At 42.9% G+C, this 22481-nt stretch overlaps 8 non-coding genes and 2 pseudogenes across 8 annotated transcripts; all 10 read right to left on the bottom strand.

Annotated features, from left to right (window-relative positions):
* Positions 1 to 525: 525 nt before the first annotated feature.
* LOC141216573 (U2 spliceosomal RNA) lies at positions 526 to 716 on the bottom strand. Its single transcript, XR_012285601.1, has one exon. It is a non-coding gene; the product is annotated as a U2 spliceosomal RNA (small nuclear RNA).
* A 1115-nt stretch (positions 717 to 1831) lies between these two features.
* Positions 1832 to 2021, bottom strand: LOC141216692 (U2 spliceosomal RNA). The gene has a single exon (XR_012285715.1). It is a non-coding gene; the product is annotated as a U2 spliceosomal RNA (small nuclear RNA).
* A 1115-nt stretch (positions 2022 to 3136) lies between these two features.
* LOC141215773 (U2 spliceosomal RNA) lies at positions 3137 to 3327 on the bottom strand. The gene has a single exon (XR_012284826.1). It is a non-coding gene; the product is annotated as a U2 spliceosomal RNA (small nuclear RNA).
* Positions 3328 to 4442: 1115 nt separating this feature from the next.
* On the bottom strand, positions 4443 to 4624 carry LOC141216710 (U2 spliceosomal RNA). The gene has a single exon (XR_012285732.1). It is a non-coding gene; the product is annotated as a U2 spliceosomal RNA (small nuclear RNA).
* Positions 4625 to 5148: 524 nt separating this feature from the next.
* On the bottom strand, positions 5149 to 5264 carry LOC141216927 (U2 spliceosomal RNA; annotated as a pseudogene).
* A 1115-nt stretch (positions 5265 to 6379) lies between these two features.
* Positions 6380 to 6570, bottom strand: LOC141215771 (U2 spliceosomal RNA). The gene has a single exon (XR_012284824.1). It is a non-coding gene; the product is annotated as a U2 spliceosomal RNA (small nuclear RNA).
* Positions 6571 to 7685: 1115 nt separating this feature from the next.
* Positions 7686 to 7874, bottom strand: LOC141216759 (U2 spliceosomal RNA). Its single transcript, XR_012285773.1, has one exon. It is a non-coding gene; the product is annotated as a U2 spliceosomal RNA (small nuclear RNA).
* A 6389-nt stretch (positions 7875 to 14263) lies between these two features.
* Positions 14264 to 14454, bottom strand: LOC141215770 (U2 spliceosomal RNA). The gene has a single exon (XR_012284823.1). It is a non-coding gene; the product is annotated as a U2 spliceosomal RNA (small nuclear RNA).
* Positions 14455 to 15569: 1115 nt separating this feature from the next.
* On the bottom strand, positions 15570 to 15787 carry LOC141216840 (U2 spliceosomal RNA; annotated as a pseudogene).
* Positions 15788 to 21857: 6070 nt separating this feature from the next.
* Positions 21858 to 22048, bottom strand: LOC141215769 (U2 spliceosomal RNA). The gene has a single exon (XR_012284822.1). It is a non-coding gene; the product is annotated as a U2 spliceosomal RNA (small nuclear RNA).
* Positions 22049 to 22481: the final 433 nt, after the last annotated feature.

The following is a 22481-nucleotide window of genomic DNA, read 5'->3' as shown; positions in this document are numbered from 1 at the left end:
TGAAAGAAGTCAGTGTTCCAGCAGAAGGAGACAACGTTTCAGAAAAGGCATTGTAGCAAACCAAAAAAGAAATTTTAAGCGCAGCAGAGTAACCAGCGCACATACCTGTTAGCTCAGGTGAGTTTAAAAGGCTGCTGTTGATAACAAGGGCATTTGCTAAATAGATGGTGTGTGTGCAACAATATACTGAAAGGTCAATTATATTGTGCAGCTTATCTCACCACCTGTAGTTATTTAGGTGAAAGCTCCAAAATGCTTGCCTAATATGTCTGTTTATCCAAAAGGAAGTAAAAAGGGAGAGCTAGAAAGATAGCATTGCATCACATTACATGGCAATGCAATGCACAGTTGCTGAAGTTGAACCAAAATGAGCTTGTAATCTGGCTTCTGCAACTTTGAACATGAAAAATCCAATGAGGAGAAGAAAAGCAAAGCCAAAGAGTCCATCCCCAAATCCGACAAACAAGCAAAATGAACAAAAAACATTGAATTCAATTCTTTCTGATTTTAGAAACTGCATTAAAGAAGGGGTGCACCGGTCCTGGAGATACTGCAATACCAGGTCAATGCGTGGAGTGGACAGAGCAAGCTCTTTTTCCATCTCCCTGTTCTAAAAATCCATTTAATATATGGTCCCCAGATAGGGGACGTATCAGATATTAAACTGATAAGAACAGATAGTACACTTGATCTTAGCCAAAAGGCCGAGAAGCGATAACCAGAATTGGTTTCAAACTACGGAGCCACCCAAGGATCCTGAAAAGTCCATTTGTGGAGATGAGCTCCTGGACTCCCGTTAAGAAGACATGTTGTCAACCTCTAGATCCCTTACATGCCTGCACTTTTCGGCTTGCTGCTGCTGCAATCCACGCGTTTTAGATCTGCATAACTCCACCTCTTTAAACACAGCACCTTCACCCCCTGCTGTTCCCACCCGCCTCAACACCGTTGGAAGGGAGGAGAACCAATTAAGGCGGGGGGTGGGGTGGAACGAGCAGCTGTCTACCCTTAGCAGGAGGGCTCCTGATTACATACCTCTCCTGCTGCTGCTGCTGCTGGCTGTCCAGCAGCAGACTGAAGGTGGCTGCTGCTGTGCACAGGTATATAAAGGCTCAGAGCTTATTATGACACGCGCAGCCAGCGTTCCATTGCCACATTCCATCTACTGCAGGCAGGATACCTGGCTGGCTGAATGTCGCTGAGAAGCTCACAGAGACCGCCATAAGCAACAGTTTAACAGAATGCCACAGACTAATCAACCAAACTTTTTGGGTTGGGTTCTCTTTTATAGTCTGCAGGCATTAAATGAAAGAAGTCAGTGTTCCAGCAGAAGGAGACAACGTTTCAGAAAAGGCATTGTAGCAAACCAAAAAAGAAATTTTAAGCGCAGCAGAGTAACCAGCGCACATACCTGTTAGCTCAGGTGAGTTTAAAAGGCTGCTGTTGATAACAAGGGCATTTGCTAAATAGATGGTGTGTGTGCAACAATATACTGAAAGGTCAATTATATTGTGCAGCTTATCTCACCACCTGTAGTTATTTAGGTGAAAGCTCCAAAATGCTTGCCTAATATGTCTGTTTATCCAAAAGGAAGTAAAAAGGGAGAGCTAGAAAGATAGCATTGCATCACATTACATGGCAATGCAATGCACAGTTGCTGAAGTTGAACCAAAATGAGCTTGTAATCTGGCTTCTGCAACTTTGAACATGAAAAATCCAATGAGGAAAAGAAAAGCAAAGCCAAAGAGTCCATCCCAAAATCCGACAAACAAGCAAAATGAACAAAAAACATTGAATTCAATTCTTTCTGATTTTAGAAACTGCATTAAAGAAGGGGTGCACCGGTCCTGGAGATACTGCAATACCAGGTCAATGTGTGGAGTGGACAGAGCAAGCTCTTTTTTATCTCCCTGTTGTAAAAATCCATTTAATATATGGTCCCCAGATAGGGGACGTATCAGATATTAAACTGATAAGAACAGATACTACACTTGATCTTAGCCAAAAGGCCGAGAAGCGATAACCAGAATTGGTTTCAAACTACGGAGCCACCCAAGGATCCTGAAAAGTCCATTTGTGGAGATGAGCTCCTGGACTCCCGTTAAGAAGACATGTTGTCAACCTCTAGATCCCTTACATGCCTGCACTTTTCGGCTTGCTGCTGCTGCAATCCACGCGTTTTAGATCTGCATAACTCCACCTCTTTAAACACTGCACCTTCACCCCCTGCTGTTCCCACCCGCCTCAACACCGTTGGAAGGGAGGAGAACCAATTAAGGCGGGGGGTGGGGTGGAACGAGCAGCTGTCTACCCTTAGCAGGAGGGCTCCTGATTACATACCTCTCCTGCTGCTGCTGCTGCTGGCTGTCCAGCAGCAAACTGAAGGTGGCTGCTGCTGTGCACAGGTATATAAAGGCTCAGAGCCTATTATGACACGCGCAGCCAGTGTTCCATTTCCACATTCCATCTACTGCAGGCAGGATACCTGGCTGGCTGAATGTCGCTGAGAAGCTCACAGAGACCGCCATAAGCAACAGTTTAACAGAATGCCACAGACTAATCAACCAAACTTTTTGGGTTGGGTTCTCTTTTATAGTCTGCAGGCATTAAATGAAAGAAGTCAGTGTTCCAGCAGAAGGAGACAACGTTTCAGAAAAGGCATTGTAGCAAACCAAAAAAGAAATTTTAAGCGCAGCAGAGTAACCAGCGCACATACCTGTTAGCTCAGGTGAGTTTAAAAGGCTGCTGTTGATAACAAGGGCATTTGCTAAATAGATGGTGTGTGTGCAACAATATACTGAAAGGTCAATTATATTGTGCAGCTTATCTCACCACCTGTAGTTATTTAGGTGAAAGCTCCAAAATGCTTGCCTAATATGTCTGTTTATCCAAAAGGAAGTAAAAAGGGAGAGCTAGAAAGATAGCATTGCATCACATTACATGGCAATGCAATGCACAGTTGCTGAAGTTGAACCAAAATGAGCTTGTAATCTGGCTTCTGCAACTTTGAACATGAAAAATCCAATGAGGAGAAGAAAAGCAAAGCCAAAGAGTCCATCCCCAAATCCGACAAACAAGCAAAATGAACAAAAAACATTGAATTCAATTCTTTCTGATTTTAGAAACTGCATTAAAGAAGGGGTGCACCGGTCCTGGAGATACTGCAATACCAGGTCAATGCGTGGAGTGGACAGAGCAAGCTCTTTTTCCATCTCCCTGTTCTAAAAATCCATTTAATATATGGTCCCCAGATAGGGGACGTATCAGATATTAAACTGATAAGAACAGATACTACACTTGATCTTAGCCAAAAGGCCGAGAAGCGATAACCAGAATTGGTTTCAAACTACGGAGCCACCCAAGGATCCTGAAAAGTCCATTTGTGGAGATGAGCTCCTGGACTCCCGTTAAGAAGACATGTTGTCAACCTCTAGATCCCTTACATGCCTGCACTTTTCGGCTTGCTGCTGCTGCAATCCACGCGTTTTAGATCTGCATAACTGCACCTCTTTAAACACAGCACCTTCACCCCCTGCTGTTCCCACCCGCCTCAACACCGTTGGAAGGGAGGAGAACCAATTAAGGCGGGGGGTGGGGTGGAACGAGCAGCTGTCTACCCTTAGCAGGAGGGCTCCTGATTACATACCTCTCCTGCTGCTGCTGCTGCTGGCTGTCCAGCAGCAGACTGAAGGTGGCTGCTGCTGTGCACAGGTATATAAAGGCTCAGAGCCTATTATGACACGCGCAGCCAGCGTTCCATTGCCACATTCCATCTACTGCAGGCAGGATACCTGGCTGGCTGAATGTCGCTGAGAAGCTCACAGAGACCGCCATAAGAAACAGTTTAACAGAATGCCACAGACTAATCAACCAAACTTTTTGGGTTGGGTTCTCTTTTATAGTCTGCAGGCATTAAATGAAAGAAGTCAGTGTTCCAGCAGAAGGAGACAACGTTTCAGAAAAGGCATTGTAGCAAACCAAAAAAGAAATTTTAAGCGCAGCAGAGTAACCAGCGCACATACCTGTTAGCTCAGGTGAGTTTAAAAGGCTGCTGTTGATAACAAGGGCATTTGCTAAATAGATGGTGTGTGTGCAACAATATACTGAAAGGTCAATTATATTGTGCAGCTTATCTCACCACCTGTAGTTATTTAGGTGAAAGCTCCAAAATGCTTGCCTAATATGTCTGTTTATCCAAAAGGAAGTAAAAAGGGAGAGCTAGAAAGATAGCATTGCATCACATTACATGGCAATGCAATGCACAGTTGCTGAAGTTGAACCAAAATGAGCTTGTAATCTGGCTTCTGCAACTTTGAACATGAAAAATCCAATGAGGAGAAGAAAAGCAAAGCCAAAGAGTCCATCCCCAAATCCGACAAACAAGCAAAATGAACAAAAAACATTGAATTCAATTCTTTCTGATTTTAGAAACTGCATTAAAGAAGGGGTGCACCGGTCCTGGAGATACTGCAATACCAGGTCAATGCGTGGAGTGGACAGAGCAAGCTCTTTTTCCATCTCCCTGTTCTAAAAATCCATTTAATATATGGTCCCCAGATAGGGGACGTATCAGATATTAAACTGATAAGAACAGATTTTTTGATTGAAGCTGCATCCAAGGCACTGAAAAATGTGACCGAAGTCACACCAAAACAGCGCACGAGGCGAGGATTCATGTGGACCCTTCCCGGAGGAGAGGGTCCCCAATAAACCATCCCCATCCCTCCGAGCCAGAAGGCCACAGCGAGGGTCAGGGATCTCCGATGCTCTCCCTAGCCGAAGCCGGAGAAGAGCCGTTTTCGTGCTCCCAGCTTCCATCTAGGCTGCCACCCTAGTGGAGCTGGAGCCTGTGTTGGTTTCTCAGCCCAAAGCTGACCGGACCTCCGACCGGGTTTATAAAAATTCCCCTTCCTAGCCCGGAGGTCATGAATAGGGGGGGTTGCTCAGAAAGTATGATTGGCAAAGGTGCGGCGTGCTACGAAGCCAAGTCTTTCTGGGGTTCCCAGTCCCAGTAAGCTTGGACTCCCACCAGGGCGCCTACTCCTGGGGCACATTGCTCCAAAGCCCTCACACTTACCCAGACTAGTGACTTCGATCCTGGAGGGCCATGTTTTCCATCAGATAACTCTATGAGCCACCTGGCGTACTAACAAGTGCACCAAACCAGTGTGTAATATGCATCAATTTACTAGGGCAGCCCAAGGACAAAACTGTCTTTTCAAATGATACTACACTTGATCTTAGCCAAAAGGCCGAGAAGCGATAACCAGAATTGGTTTCAAACTACGGAGCCACCCAAGGATCCTGAAAAGTCCATTTGTGGAGATGAGCTCCTGGACTTCCGTTAAGAAGACATGTTGTCAACCTCTAGATCCCTTACATGCCTGCACTTTTCGGCTTGCTGCTGCTGCAATCCACGCGTTTTAGATCTGCATAACTCCACCTCTTTAAACACAGCACCTTCACCCCCTGCTGTTCCCACCCGCCTCAACACCGTTGGAAGGGAGGAGAACCAATTAAGGCGGGGGGTGGGGTGGAACGAGCAGCTGTCTACCCTTAGCAGGAGGGCTCCTGATTACATACCTCTCCTGCTGCTGCTGCTGCTGGCTGTCCAGCAGCAGACTGAAGGTGGCTGCTGCTGTGCACAGGTATATAAAGGCTCAGAGCCTATTATGACACGCGCAGCCAGCGTTCCATTGCCACATTCCATCTACTGCAGGCAGGATACCTGGCTGGCTGAATGTCGCTGAGAAGCTCACAGAGACCGCCATAAGCAACAGTTTAACAGAATGCCACAGACTAATCAACCAAACTTTTTGGGTTGGGTTCTCTTTTATAGTCTGCAGGCATTAAATGAAAGAAGTCAGTGTTCCAGCAGAAGGAGACAACGTTTCAGAAAAGGCATTGTAGCAAACCAAAAAAGAAATTTTAAGCGCAGCAGAGTAACCAGCGCACATACCTGTTAGCTCAGGTGAGTTTAAAAGGCTGCTGTTGATAACAAGGGCATTTGCTAAATAGATGGTGTGTGTGCAACAATATACTGAAAGGTCAATTATATTGTGCAGCTTATCTCACCACCTGTAGTTATTTAGGTGAAAGCTCCAAAATGCTTGCCTAATATGTCTGTTTATCCAAAAGGAAGTAAAAAGGGAGAGCTAGAAAGATAGCATTGCATCACATTACATGGCAATGCAATGCACAGTTGCTGAAGTTGAACCAAAATGAGCTTGTAATCTGGCTTCTGCAACTTTGAACATGAAAAATCCAATGAGGAGAAGAAAAGCAAAGCCAAAGAGTCCATCCCCAAATCCGACAAACAAGCAAAATGAACAAAAAACATTGAATTCAATTCTTTCTGATTTTAGAAACTGCATTAAAGAAGGGGTGCACCGGTCCTGGAGATACTGCAATACCAGGTCAATGCGTGGAGTGGACAGAGCAAGCTCTTTTTCCATCTCCCTGTTCTAAAAATCCATTTAATATATGGTCCCCAGATAGGGGACGTATCAGATATTAAACTGATAAGAACAGATACTACACTTGATCTTAGCCAAAAGGCCGAGAAGCGATAACCAGAATTGGTTTCAAACTACGGAGCCACCCAAGGATCCTGAAAAGTCCATTTGTGGAGATGAGCTCCTGGACTCCCGTTAAGAAGACATGTTGTCAACCTCTAGATCCCTTACATGCCTGCACTTTTCGGCTTGCTGCTGCTGCAATCCACGCGTTTTAGATCTGCATAACTCCACCTCTTTAAACACAGCACCTTCACCCCCTGCTGTTCCCACCCGCCTCAACACCGTTGGAAGGGAGGAGAACCAATTAAGGCGGGGGGTGGGGTGGAACGAGCAGCTGTCTACCCTTAGCAGGAGGGCTCCTGATTACATACCTCTCCTGCTGCTGCTGCTGCTGGCTGTCCAGCAGCAGACTGAAGGTGGCTGCTGCTGTGCACAGGTATATAAAGGCTCAGAGCCTATTATGACACGCGCAGCCAGCGTTCCATTGCCACATTCCATCTACTGCAGGCAGGATACCTGGCTGGCTGAATGTCGCTGAGAAGCTCACAGAGACCGCCATAAGCAACAGTTTAACAGAATGCCACAGACTAATCAACCAAACTTTTTGGGTTGGGTTCTCTTTTATAGTCTGCAGGCATTAAATGAAAGAAGTCAGTGTTCCAGCAGAAGGAGACAACGTTTCAGAAAAGGCATTGTAGCAAACCAAAAAAGAAATTTTAAGCGCAGCAGAGTAACCAGCGCACATACCTGTTAGCTCAGGTGAGTTTAAAAGGCTGCTGTTGATAACAAGGGCATTTGCTAAATAGATGGTGTGTGTGCAACAATATACTGAAAGGTCAATTATATTGTGCAGCTTATCTCACCACCTGTAGTTATTTAGGTGAAAGCTCCAAAATGCTTGCCTAATATGTCTGTTTATCCAAAAGGAAGTAAAAAGGGAGAGCTAGAAAGATAGCATTGCATCACATTACATGGCAATGCAATGCACAGTTGCTGAAGTTGAACCAAAATGAGCTTGTAATCTGGCTTCTGCAACTTTGAACATGAAAAATCCAATGAGGAGAAGAAAAGCAAAGCCAAAGAGTCCATCCCCAAATCCGACAAACAAGCAAAATGAACAAAAAACATTGAATTCAATTCTTTCTGATTTTAGAAACTGCATTAAAGAAGGGGTGCACCGGTCCTGGAGATACTGCAATACCAGGTCAATGCGTGGAGTGGACAGAGCAAGCTCTTTTTCCATCTCCCTGTTCTAAAAATCCATTTAATATATGGTCCCCAGATAGGGGACGTATCAGATATTAAACTGATAAGAACAGATTTTTTTTTTAATTTGGCTATCCCCTGCAGAGGGATAAAACCGTTTATTAAAACTTTAACAAATTACAAGCATAATTTAACAAATACCAAACGTTAAAAGACAAATGAAATTTACAAAACAAAAAAATACAAAGATTTTAAATAATTAGGTTCCATTGGTCAACAAGCCATTTTTTGGAAATATGTACATTCTTCTTTTTGTCAATTAAATAATAAGTATACATTTCACATAAACATAAACTTAAAACATCATTCACTGATAAAACATCTTGTTTAAAAATAGCAATGTTGCGCGCTTTCCAGAGAGATGACTTGGCGCAGTTCACTGTCTTCCAAGCCATTGTGTACTGGTCCATTGTGGGGCATTCCATAAGTCCGTATAGCACAGTTTTATATGTAAAGTTCTTGAGGTCTGCCACCCTTTCCAGTAGGGGGAGCAGTCTTCTCCAGAAATCCTTTGCAAAATTACATGTCCATAATAGATGTTCCACCGTTTCCTCTTCTTGGCATCCGGCTCTTGGGCAGATGGCAGACCTCACAAATCCTCTTCTGTATTGGAATGCCCGGCAAGGAAGACAGCGGTGCATGCAACTCCAAGCCAGATCTCTCTGTTCATTAAAAAGATAAAAAACGTTAATCATTTTCCAGATAGACATAGATTTGTCATCATCATATCTGTCAACATTACATATTTCCTCACTTTTACGTATTTCTTTAATTAGTTTCTTACTATTTCTTAATTCCTCTATTTTCTTAGTCCCTAAATTAAAATCGGACACTATTTTCCTTAAAATCTCATAATGCGTCGACAAATTAAAAGCATGGGGCACAGATATATTAACTTCATACCATCCAAACTTTCTCATAAAAAATCCTGTATTAAAACGCATAAAAAAGGACCAATAGTGATTCTTAAAAAGGGCATTAAAACAGTAAACGAACAGATGGATTAAAAGAAACCTATTAAAATCTGGAAAATCTTTACCACCTTTTACTTTTGATTTCATCACGATTTCTCTTTTCAGCTTTTCCATTTTTGAGTTCCAAAAGAAGGTAAAACAGGTTTTGGTTATCTTTTTTAAAACATTAACAGGCGGGGGGAAAACCATGCTAAGATACAATAAAAGAGGTAAAATCACCATCTTTAAAACCAATACTTTACCCTCTATTGTAAGTCTCCTCATGTTCCACATACATATTTTCGTATTTACTTTCTGTGTAACTGTTTCCCAACTATTATAACCATCATTATTTTCAGTGAATGATATACCTAAAATGGAAATGGATTCGGAGACATTAATTGGTACATCACGTAAAATCATCCCCCCAACACTTAAAATGTTACACTTATTAAAATTGATTTTAAAACCAGAAGCTAGGCAAAAGGATTGCACTTGATGGAGAGTGGCCGTAAGTGATGGTGCATCTGTACACAAGACCGCCACGTCATCCATGTAGCCTACAACCTTGGCCTCCAAACCACCGCTTCCAGGCAGAGGGACACCGCATATCTGTTTATTTTGGCGTATTGCACATAACATTGGTTCCAGTGCACAGATAAACAGTAGGGGGGACAGAGGGCATCCCTGTTTCACCCCTGACCGTAAAAATACCTCTTGTGTCTTAAAACCATTCACTAAAATCTTACTTGTACAATCCTTGTAAAATGCTTTAAGCGATAGTAAAAACCCTTCTGGTATGCCCATTTTCTCTAAAACTTTAAAAAGATAAAAGTGTGAGACACGGTCAAATGCTTTTTCAAAATCAATAGATAAAATCGCCATTTTCCCCTTTCTGTCTTTCACATCCTCAATACAGTCTTTCACTAAATTCAGATTGTCCCATATACTGCGCCCCGGCACCCCACACACTTGATTAGAATGAATAACTTTGCTGATGACTTCTTTTAGACGATTTGCACAAATTTTAGCCATTATTTTATAGTCACAATTTAAAAGTGTTATTGGTCTCCAGTTTTCTAATTTTGATTTATCGCCTTTTTTGTATAGGAGGGAGACTTCACCTTTCTTCCAGGAATTTAATAAAACCTTATTATTAAAAACCTCAGTAAACAAATAAAACAAATCATCTTTTAAAATATCATAAAAACATACATAAAATTCTATTGGGATGCCATCAGGACCAGGGACCTTTCCAGTTTTAAAACTTTTAATAGTTTTTAACACTTCTTGTTCCGTTAAAACTTGGGATAAAAACTCTTGGGATGCGGGATCTAAAACAGCTGTTAGTCCTTGCAGCGAATCATCCATTAATTTATTATCTATATTTTTTCCATTAAAAAGATTAGAAAAAAAAACCTCAACTTTACCCAGCATATTTTTTATATTATTCTCACCATCTATATGGTCAATTATCACTTTTCTTTTTTATTTTTCCTAAAAAAATATCTGGAACACTTTTCATTTTCTTCTTTATGTTGTACTCTAGAACGAAAAATTATCTCTTTTCCTTTTTGTTCTAGCCATTTTGAAATCTCTTCTTTTAAGTTTGAAATATCAAGTTGTACATCTATCCCATTGTCTCTGAGCTTAAATAATGTTTGTAGGCGGGTATTTAAAATTCTATATTCTTCATATTTTTCTTTGGCTCTACATATACTCTTTTTAATAAAAAAGTCTTTTATTTTTACTTTCATTCTATCCCACCATACACTCATAGTCTCATTTGTTTTTTTCCCTTTTCTACATTTCCTATAAAACTCAATAAAATCTGATAAAATCTGCGGGTCGGTTAAAAGGGATACGTTCATTTTCCAGCTTTTCTTACCACATTTTTTGTTGTCATTTACTTTTATGGTAAAGGATAAAAGTTTATGGTCTGAAAATATATTAGTTAAAACTTCACATTTGGCAGGTATTGTTTTATCTGAACCAAAAATAAAATCAATCCTAGAGCTACAATTAGCATTGCTCCAAGTGAAACCGGCATCCTCTGGGCTGTCACTATGACACTCTTTATATATGTCTATCAATTTAGCATCTTTGACTATATCATGTAGCATACCTGAGGTTTTATCGTAGTTCCTGCTTACAGAGCTGGAGCGCCGGTTTTCACCTTTTAAAACACAATTAAAATCCCCTGCTAAGATAAAAGGTTCAGAGTTATTAATAAATAATGGTAAAAGATCAAGCATTTCGGCTCTTTCATTTTTCTCTGGGGATCCATAAAAATTTAAAAACTGCCATCTAATACCATCAATAAAAGCTTTCACTAATAAAATACGACCTGGTAAAATTTCCTGAATAAAATCAATTAAAACGTTCCCTTTAAAAAGTATGGCTACACCCGCTGATCCTGCAGCATTCGATCCGGACCAGACAGATGGCCCACACTTCCACTCATCTTTATATTTTTGATATGACATTTCATGTGGGATATTACATTCTTGCAGAAAAAATACAGATGCAGTAAAACACGTAAAAAAATTAAAAAGAGCAGTTCTTCTCATGTTAGATTTTATGCCTCTCACGTTGAGGGAAATACCTTTGAGTTCAGCCATCATTAGAAAATGTAAAAATTTTACTTAGGTAACTAAGAGCAACGGATTTACCTGTCCGATGAACCTGATCAGACCACTGGGCTTGCGCCTCCCTCCTCATCTGATAGTATCGTCACGAGAGTCTCCGTGGAGGAGGAAAGATTACCACATTTATATAAACCCGACGCTACACTGGCATAGCTCGGAGGGCTGGCTGGCAGAACCCGCTGGGTCTCCATTGGCTGGCCATGCAGTTCCTCATCAGGTGGGTCCCCGAGGGGTTCCGCCGCCCCTGTTTGACCTGTAGAAGGTCGTCCTATAGGAGGAGGTTGCGCACAAGGCAGAGCCTCTGACTCTTCAGAGGCAGCAAGATCCCGTTCCCCACCTGTAGCAGTGGAGACCGAAACCTCTGAGGGTCCAGCGTCCACGTCCCCTTCTGGAGAAGTGTCCATCTGTTCACCTCCTGCTGCCTCCTCCGAACCACCCTTTTTCTTTTTCTTAGGACCCACCTTTATCCACTCAGCGCCCTCAGCCCTAGGAGACCCAGACTGGGCATGGGCTTCTGTGTCGGCCTTTTGCCGGTCCCTTTTGACCTTACCAGTAGTGCCCTTCTGCTCCTTCTCAGCCCTCCTTTTGGACTCCCGCAGGTCCTGCAGCCAGGTTTTGGGATTTGGTATTTTACCTGTCATAGACTCTGGAGACACTTCACTATTTGGTACGCCCTTATTGTCTCCAGAGGCTCCAGGTTGTTGTTCCTCCTCCTGAGGGGTGGTCTGATCTTTTGGTCCTTGGTCGGACGTCTTGGACTTCCCCTTTTGCTCATCTTCCCGAAATCTGTGAGGGCAAGAAAAATAAAAGTGACCTGGAGTCTGGCAAAAACTGCATTTCTTTTCCTTAGGGCATTCTTTTGTCTCATGTTCTTCACTAGCACAATTTCTACATGATACATGACAGTTTTCTTTTGAATGACCATAGCGCCCACAATTTCTGCAATATACTGGCATCCCAGAAAAGAAGAAATCCCCATTTGTTTGCCCAATTTTGAAACGGGCAGGGGGGAGACGTATACCACCTGGTGTATTTGGATCTCTTGTACACTTCACAAGGAATTTCCACTTAGATGTCCATATGTTATATTCGTTTAATATCTTCCCAATACATTTAACACTTTTAAAATAAATTGCTAGAAATGACATTACTTCTGGAGCAGAAACAAAGGGCGAAAATACTTTTACAATAACCAGTCTTACCTCATCCAGGACGTGCTCAACAATTTGTATCCCTTTCAAAACAGGACTATTTTCAACTTTTTTTAACTTTTCTAGTACATCTCTAAAAATACCTTCTCCGGTGAATGTGATGTCATAGTCACCTCTTCTGGGATAATCCTGGATGGAGAGAATTTCATTCCTTTGTACGCCAAGAAGGTTCCTGAGCACGTCCTGGACTACATACCCTAATTTCCTCATATCCGAGCCACCCGCTGTGAAGTGAACTAGGATAGAGTTTTTTAGCCTCGCATAAAGAGGCACGAGGTTAGGGTCAACCTCCATGGAAAAACGCAACAAGGTTGCAAATTGCAGCCGCTTGCAATCTGCGCTCCCAGTGTTCTTGCAGCGAAAAACACCTGGAAGCTGGGGGATCGCAACTCGTTACCCTGGGACTAAGCCCTCTCCCTAATAGCAGCAAGCAGGTTAAGTCCACCAAAGTGGACGATCCTGCCAGGCCAAGGAGAGGGGTACCCGAGTGCCCTTCAACCACAATCTCCTGCAATAAAGCACTTGATCGTAGCCAAAAGGCCGAGAAGCGATAACCAGAATTGGTTTCAAACTACGGAGCCACCCAAGGATCCTGAAAAGTCCATTTGTGGAGATGAGCTCCTGGACTCCCGTTAAGAAGACATGTTGTCAACCTCTAGATCCCTTACATGCCTGCACTTTTCGGCTTGCTGCTGCTGCAATCCACGCGTTTTAGATCTGCATAACTCCACCTCTTTAAACACAGCACCTTCACCCCCTGCTGTTCCCACCCGCCTCAACACCGTTGGAAGGGAAGAGAACCAATTAAGGCGGGGGGTGGGGTGGAATGAGCAGCTGTCTACCCTTAGCAGGAGGGCTCCTGATTACATACCTCTCCTGCTGCTGCTGCTGCTGGCTGTCCAGCAGCAGACTGAAGGTGGCTGCTGCTGTGCACAGGTATATAAAGGCTCAGAGCCTATTATGACACGCGCAGCCAGCGTTCCATTGCCACATTCCATCTACTGCAGGCAGGATACCTGGCTGGCTGAATGTCGCTGAGAAGCTCACAGAGACCGCCATAAGCAACAGTTTAACAGAATGCCACAGACTAATCAACCAAACTTTTTGGGTTGGGTTCTCTTTTATAGTCTGCAGGCATTAAATGAAAGAAGTCAGTGTTCCAGCAGAAGGAGACAACGTTTCAGAAAAGGCATTGTAGCAAACCAAAAAAGAAATTTTAAGCGCAGCAGAGTAACCAGCGCACATACCTGTTAGCTCAGGTGAGTTTAAAAGGCTGCTGTTGATAACAAGGGCATTTGCTAAATAGATGGTGTGTGTGCAACAATATACTGAAAGGTCAATTATATTGTGCAGCTTATCTCACCACCTGTAGTTATTTAGGTGAAAGCTCCAAAATGCTTGCCTAATATGTCTGTTTATCCAAAAGGAAGTAAAAAGGGAGAGCTAGAAAGATAGCATTGCATCACATTACATGGCAATGCAATGCACAGTTGCTGAAGTTGAACCAAAATGAGCTTGTAATCTGGCTTCTGCAACTTTGAACATGAAAAATCCAATGAGGAGAAGAAAAGCAAAGCCAAAGAGTCCATCCCAAAATCCGACAAACAAGCAAAATGAACAAAAAACATTGAATTCAATTCTTTCTGATTTTAGAAACTGCATTAAAGAAGGGGTGCACCGGTCCTGGAGATACTGCAATACCAGGTCAATGCGTGGAGTGGACAGAGCAAGCTCTTTTTCCATCTCCCTGTTCTAAAAATCCATTTAATATATGGTCCCCAGATAGGGGACGTATCAGATATTAAACTGATAAGAACAGATACTACACTTGATCTTAGCCAAAAGGCCGAGAAGCGATAACCAGAATTGGTTTCAAACTACGGAGCCACCCAAGGATCCTGAAAAGTCCATTTGTGGAGATGAGCCCCTGGACTCCCGTTAAGAAGACATGTTGTCAACCTCTAGATCCCTTACATGCCTGCACTTTTCGGCTTGCTGCTGCTGCAATCCACGCGTTTTAGATCTGCATAACTCCACCTCTTTAAACACAGCACCTTCACCCCCTGCTGTTCCCACCCGCCTCAACACCGTTGGAAGGGAGGAGAACCAATTAAGGCGGGGGGTGGGGTGGAACGAGCAGCTGTCTACCCTTAGCAGGAGGGCTCCTGATTACATACCTCTCCTGCTGCTGCTGCTGCTGGCTGTCCAGCAGCAGACTGAAGGTGGCTGCTGCTGTGCACAGGTATATAAAGGCTCAGAGCCTATTATGACACGCGCAGCCAGCGTTCCATTGCCACATTCCATCTACTGCAGGCAGGATACCTGGCTGGCTGAATGTCGCTGAGAAGCTCACAGAGACCGCCATAAGCAACAGTTTAACAGAATGCCACAGACTAATCAACCAAACTTTTTGGGTTGGGTTCTCTTTTATAGTCTGCAGGCATTAAATGAAAGAAGTCAGTGTTCCAGCAGAAGGAGACAACGTTTCAGAAAAGGCATTGTAGCAAACCAAAAAAGAAATTTTAAGCACAGCAGAGTAACCAGCGCACATACCTTTTAGCTCAGGTGAGTTTAAAAGGCTGCTGTTGATAACAAGGGCATTTGCTAAATAGATGGTGTGTGTGCAACAATATACTGAAAGGTCAATTATATTGTGCAGCTTATCTCACCACCTGTAGTTATTTAGGTGAAAGCTCCAAAATGCTTGCCTAATATGTCTGTTTATCCAAAAGGAAGTAAAAAGGGAGAGCTAGAAAGATAGCATTGCATCACATTACATGGCAATGCAATGCACAGTTGCTGAAGTTGAACCAAAATGAGCTTGTAATCTGGCTTCTGCAACTTTGAACATGAAAAATCCAATGAGGAGAAGAAAAGCAAAGCCAAAGAGTCCATCCCCAAATCCGACAAACAAGCAAAATGAACAAAAAACATTGAATTCAATTCTTTCTGATTTTAGAAACTGCATTAAAGAAGGGGTGCACCGGTCCTGGAGATACTGCAATACCAGGTCAATGCGTGGAGTGGACAGAGCAAGCTCTTTTTCCATCTCCCTGTTCTAAAAATCCATTTAATATATGGTCCCCAGATAGGGGACGTATCAGATATTAAACTGATAAGAACAGATTTTTCCTTTTTTTTATTTCTTCTTTTTTTTTTTTTTCCTCAGATTAAGACCCACATTAATTTATGCATCATAGCGCATATTCACATAACGGGTTCTCAAATCATCATTCGGAAAAACAAAAACAAAATCCCAAAAAACACAACCCTGCAATTAACTGTTACTTACTGTAAGAAGTCCAATGTGAAAAGTTCCAGAGTGCCTCTGCTGCTGTCTCACCATACTTCTTTTTATCCAATAAATAGGCATAAAACAGTCTAGCAAGAAAAATCTTTCTGCATTCCATGGGGGAAAAAACAATCTTTTTAAAAATCACCAAATTCCGAACGTCCCATAAAACCTCTTTATATATGACAAAAATAATCCAGCTTGCCCGCTTCCTTTGCGAGTACTTAAAATCTTGACCTATTAAAATCCTTTCAAAATCGAAACAATGAAAACCAACTAAAGCAACAAACATACGTGACAACAAGGTAAAAACTTTTTTAGCAAAAAAACAGTCCCAAAAAATATGCTGTATTGTTTCCACCTTATTGCAACCTTCCCTAGGACATAGTTCTTGAACCTTTATCCCCCGGTCATTCAAAAAAGCTCTTGTTGGCAAGCATCCATGCAACGCCATCCAGGTTACATCCTTCTGTCTGTTGCTGATTCCACGCATGAAAAAAAGCTTCCACACCTGTCCAGACTGTGCATTATTACAAAACGGCACATCACATAACATCTCCTTCTTCTTAATACCTGAGACAATCAGTTTTTTGTCCGGTCTAACCATGGAGCTTATCCCATTTTGATCATAGAAGGACCTAAGCACCACATAAAAAAACGGTATCACAAACGAAACTGGTTTTCTTAAATCCTTCTCACACCAGCTCCATTTCTGGAAAAGCCGTCCTGCTAAATATTTGCACATGTCCGCAGTCCTGTTATTGCACTGGGATAATTTATAAATGTTCAAAAAATAATGCATTCTTAAAAATAAGTCAATGTTAGGAAAATCACAACCCCCATTTTCCACAGAACACATAACCATTCCTCTTCTTAGTTTCTCCATTTTGGATCCCCAAAAAAACACAAACAGTTTCCTTGTCACTCTCTTTGTCCAAAGCACAGCAGGTGGGAAAATCAAAGCAGTGTACAGCAGAAGCGGGAGAATCACAGACTTGATTACCAGCACTTTCCCTCTCAGCGACAGGTTCCTTAGTTTCCAAAAGTTCAACTTCTGATCCATTTTGTCTTCTAGAATCTTCAGGCTGCTTTTCCCTTTCAGTTCCTTCTCAAAGATGACACCAAGAACCTCAATTTCCTCCCTACTCTCCACTCCTGCCACGTTAACCTCAACCTGCCTCCCAAAGTTACAAAGCTGGCACTTTCCCCAATTCACCGCCATACCAGCCACACAACAAAAAATCCTTACGTGCAAATTCACTCTATTGAGATCCGCCTGTGAACCACAAGTAAAAACAATATCATCCATATAACTTAAAGACTTGACTGGACCCCCGGATCCCCCAGGAATAAAAACACCAGCCACACACTTGTCAACTTGCACACTTTTTAAAAGGGCCTCCACCACACAGATAAAAAGAATTGGTGACAGGGGACAACCCTGCCTAACTCCCGATAAAATATTAAAACTGGAACTCACATGCCCATTAACTTAAATCTGGCTACTGACCCCACAATAAAAACTCTTAATGACCATCAATAATTTATCCGGAACACCAAGGTGACTTAAAGCAGAGAACAAAAATCTATGTGATATTTTATCAAAGGCTTTCTCCAGGTCCACCGACTGTAACAAAAGAGCATTCTTATTCAAATTAGCCTGATAAATTAAGTCTCTTAGAAGCAGCAAATTATCTGAAATTTTCCTACCAGGCACTGCACATGCCTGATACTCCCCCACCATATCACCTATCACATCTGCCAGTCTACCAGCCACAATTTTAGAAATAATTTTGTAATCACTGTTTAACAATGTTATGGGCCTCCAATTTTTAATATCCCTCATGTCCCCTTTCTTATGAATCAGCGTAACAATCCCCCTACGCATAGAAACCGATAAAATCCCATGAGTAAAACCATATTGCACCACCCGGGAAAACTCCACACCTATAATATCCCAAAATCTAACATAAAATTCAGCAGGAAGACCATCACAGCCTGGCGTCTTGCCTTTCGCCAAGCCATCCACTGCCCGTCTAATTTCATCTTTCCCAACCTCCTCACTTAAAAACCCAATTTTCTCCTCAGGAATATTATTAGTTAATACTTTGCAATAATCATTAATTTCCGCATCACTGGCTCTACTATCGTTAGAGAAGAGTGTTTCATAAAAGGAAAGAATACTGCCAATCATCTCATCCCCAGATACCTCCCCTGCAGGAGAAAAAACAGACTTAAAAACCCCTTTAGGTTTAAAACATTTTTTAAAAAAGTATCTCGAACATTGCTCATTTTCCTCCATGTGCTTTATTTTTGCCTTAAACATAATAGTCTTCCCTTTTTCAATAAGTATCTTCTTCAGTTCGTCCTTCAAATCTGCAATCTCTTTATCCACCTCCATCCCCGCTCTCTTAAACTTATGGAGTACTTCCAATTTTGAAATAACAGCAGCATCATGATCCCTTTTGGCTTTCGCTCTCCTAAAACACACCCCTTTAAAATAACATGCAAATTTCTCCTTAGCCCAGTCCCACCACTCTAGCAAATCTTTAAAAAGGTGCTGTTCAGACACACAAGACAAAAACACTTTATTAAAACCAACCTTAACACTCTCCTCTTCCAGCAGGCTTACGTTCAGCTTCCAGAGTCCCTTTCCAAAAGCCAGGGACTCAGCTATACACAGATCTACCACTATCATCTTGTGGTCAGAAAAAGTCGTCATCACGTGGTTGCACTTGGCCACCTTAATCCCTTCAGACATAAAAAAATAGTCAATTCGGGAAACACTACGTCCACTGTCTGATATGTATGTGAACTTATCACTTGGCCCAACCATCAGACCAGCATCCGTGTAGCGTAAATCCTGCACAATCTGATTTAAAATATTAGACGTAACATCAGTCCTACCTTCCGTAGAGCTCTTACGATCTTTTGCGGATCTGACACAATTAAAATCTCCAGCCACTATAGTGAAGTCTCTGCCTGGTAAAAACAACTTTAGAGACTCCAAAAACCCAACTCTTGCTTGTTTATCAGCAGGGGCATAAACATTAAAAACCCGTACCCGCTGACCTAAAAAATCCACTAATAAAAACAAACATCTCCCAGGTATGATTACTTTAAACTCTAAAACCTTTAGACTGGAATTACACAGTAAAATGCCCACCCCTTCATTCCTGTTTTCTGAGCATGGGGACCAAAAAGATTGCCCCTTATTCCACTCACTCTCATGCGGGGCAGATTTAATTACACATTCCTGCAGACAGACAATATCTGCATTCACACTCTCAATGTACTCCAGTATCCCTGCTCTCCTACAAGCAGAACCAATCCCTCGTACATTCAGAGAAGCAACACACAACGCCATCATAATAACAGGAAAAAATCTCCACCATACCCGATCCATCATGAACCAGGAGAAAACCCACTCCTGCCACCCACTTTTCTACGTATATCAGGCGACTCAGAACTCGAGTCCCTGTTAGAATAACCTGGTCTTAGGGAGACTGGATCTTCCTGCCCCCCAGACCAACACCCCTCCACCTTACTTCTTTTAATCACGGAGGCATAACTCTCCTCCTTGCCATCATCTTCCTCCTCATTTTCACTCCAATCACTGTTAACCCTATCACGCTGCTGAGGGGTTATAGTTCCATCCGAATCAGAATCCTCCTCCTCCAAAACCTCCATTTCCTCACCCCCATCTCTTCCCAAAACAGGATTCACTGACTCCGCCATATTAGACAAATCCATCCCATCACCCGGGCCATGCACATCAGCTACTTTGTTTATTACTTCCAGCCCCTCCCTCAAACCAACTTTCTTCTGGCTCCGCCCCTTTTCCTCCATCTTGGGCACCGCATGGTCTCTTCCCCTACCACCATCTTGTTTTTGGCTTTCCCCCTCTGAGTCTGAGCCTTCGCCCTCCTCCCCACTTTCCTGCCGAGTCTTCTTCTGCCTCTCTTCAGCGTCCACCTGTGACCTAGGAATCTGAGCCCACAATCTACATTTCCTTGCAAGGTGATCTGCATGTCCACACAAATCACACACCTTATTCATTGGGCAACCACTTGCAACATGCCCAGATTTCCCACAACCTCTACAAACATCACCTTGCACTGGACAATCTTTCTGAACATGTCCAAACTCATGACACTTCCTACAATATTCCATCTGTCCATTATAAAAACAAAATCCCCTTTCTCCTCCGATAGAAAACTGTGCAGGAATGCTCTTGGCACCCCCAATAGCTCTATCATCCGGTCTCAGTTTTACAACATATCTCCTCTTGCCATTTAGATAATTGTATTTGTTCTTCATTCTTCCCAAAAATTTAACCTCACTACAATACCGAGCTAAAAAATTGGAAACAGTCTCATCCGGAACTTTAGGGTTATACATGTGCACAACCACATACTTATATGTCTGCTGGAACAGAGGTTCCAGTGCAATAAACTCTAGGCATTTCAATTCCTTTTCTTCCTTCATTCGTACCAACTCCATGTAGACTCTCTGGCAAATACTCAAAGAAACAAAAGTGATATCATAAATTCCTTGTTTCTGAAAATCCTGCAGTGCCAATACATCCGTTACCTTCAAGCCATTAATGTTCTTCAAGACATCAACGCAAACTTGGTCCAAACCGATTTCTCCTTCATGACCTGCAGCCACCTTCAGACGGACCGAGTCCTCTAATCCACGTGTTTTCTCCACCATTTTTACAGCAGATAAACACAATCGCCGCTCAATCGCACACTAGGGCCCCACAAGGGGGAACCCCAGTCACAACTGCCCTCCAAACAACACCAGCAGCAGAAAACCACCACTGATCTTGCCAAAAGACCGAGAAGCGATAACCAGAATTGGCTTCAAACTACGGAGCCACCCAAGGATCCTGAAAAGTCCATTTGTGGAGATGAGCTCCTGGACTCCCATTAAGAAGACATGTTGTCAACCTCTAGATCCCTTACATGCCTGCACTTTTCGGCTTGCTGCTGCTGCAATCCACGCGTTTTAGATCTGCATAACTCCACCTCTTTAAACACAGCACCTTCACCCCCTGCTGTTCCCACCCGCCTCAACACCGTTGGAAGGGAGGAGAACCAATTAAGGCGGGGGGTGGGGTGGAACGAGCAGCTGTCTACCCTTAGCAGGAGGGCTCCTGATTACATACCTCTCCTGCTGCTGCTGCTGCTGGCTGTCCAGCAGCAGACTGAAGGTGGCTGCTGCTGTGCACAGGTATATAAAGGCTCAGAGCCTATTATGACACGCGCAGCCAGCGTTCCATTGCTACATTCCATCTACTGCAGGCAGGATACCTGGCTGGCTGAATGTCGCTGAGAAGCTCACAGAGACCGCCATAAGCAACAGTTTAACAGAATGCCACAGACTAATCAACCAAACTTTTTGGGTTGGGTTCTCTTTTATAGTCTGCAGGCATTAAATGAAAGAAGTCAGTGTTCCAGCAGAAGGAGACAACGTTTCAGAAAAGGCATTGTAGCAAACCAAAAAAGAAATTTTAAGCGCAGCAGAGTAACCAGCGCACATACCTGTTAGCTCAGGTGAGTTTAAAAGGCTGCTGTTGATAACAAGGGCATTTGCTAAATAGATGGTGTGTGTGCAACAATATACTGAAAGGTCAATTATATTGTGCAGCTTATCTCACCACCTGTAGTTATTTAGGTGAAAGCTCCAAAATGCTTGCCTAATATGTCTGTTTATCCAAAAGGAAGTAAAAAGGGAGAGCTAGAAAGATAGCATTGCATCACATTACATGGCAATGCAATGCACAGTTGCTGAAGTTGAACCAAAATGAGCTTGTAATCTGGCTTCTGCAACTTTGAACATGAAAAATCCAATGAGGAGAAGAAAAGCAAAGCCAAAGAGTCCATCCCCAAATCCGACAAACAAGCAAAATGAACAAAAAACATTGAATTCAATTCTTTCTGATTTTAGAAACTGCATTAAAGAAGGGGTGCACCGGTCCTGGAGATACTGCAATACCAGGTCAATGCGTGGAGTGGACAGAGCAAGCTCTTTTTCCATCTCCCTGTTCTAAAAATCCATTTAATATATGGTCCCCAGATAGGGGACGTATCAGATATTAAACTGATAAGAACAGATACTACACTTGATCTTAGCCAAAAGGCCGAGAAGCGATAACCAGAATTGGTTTCAAACTACGGAGCCACCCAAGGATCCTGAAAAGTCCATTTGTGGAGATGAGCTCCTGGACTCCCGTTAAGAAGACATGTTGTCAACCTCTAGATCCCTTACATGCCTGCACTTTTCGGCTTGCTGCTGCTGCAATCCACGCGTTTTAGATCTGCATAACTCCACCTCTTTAAACACAGCACCTTCACCCCCTGCTGTTCCCACCCGCCTCAACACCGTTGGAAGGGAGGAGAACCAATTAAGGCGGGGGGTGGGGTGGAACGAGCAGCTGTCTACCCTTAGCAGGAGGGCTCCTGATTACATACCTCTCCTGCTGCTGCTGCTGGCTGTCCAGCAGCAGACTGAAGGTGGCTGCTGCTGTGCACAGGTATATAAAGGCTCAGAGCCTATTATGACATGCGCAGCCAGCGTTCCATTGC

Source organism: Phyllobates terribilis, unplaced genomic scaffold (genome assembly GCF_046119375.1).
Source record: "Phyllobates terribilis strain yellow unplaced genomic scaffold, ASM4611937v1 Scaffold_236__1_contigs__length_3049075, whole genome shotgun sequence".
NCBI lineage: Eukaryota > Metazoa > Chordata > Amphibia > Anura > Dendrobatidae > Phyllobates > Phyllobates terribilis.
Note: the sequence above shows the minus strand (reverse complement) of the source record. Positions and strands in the feature narration are given on the sequence as shown.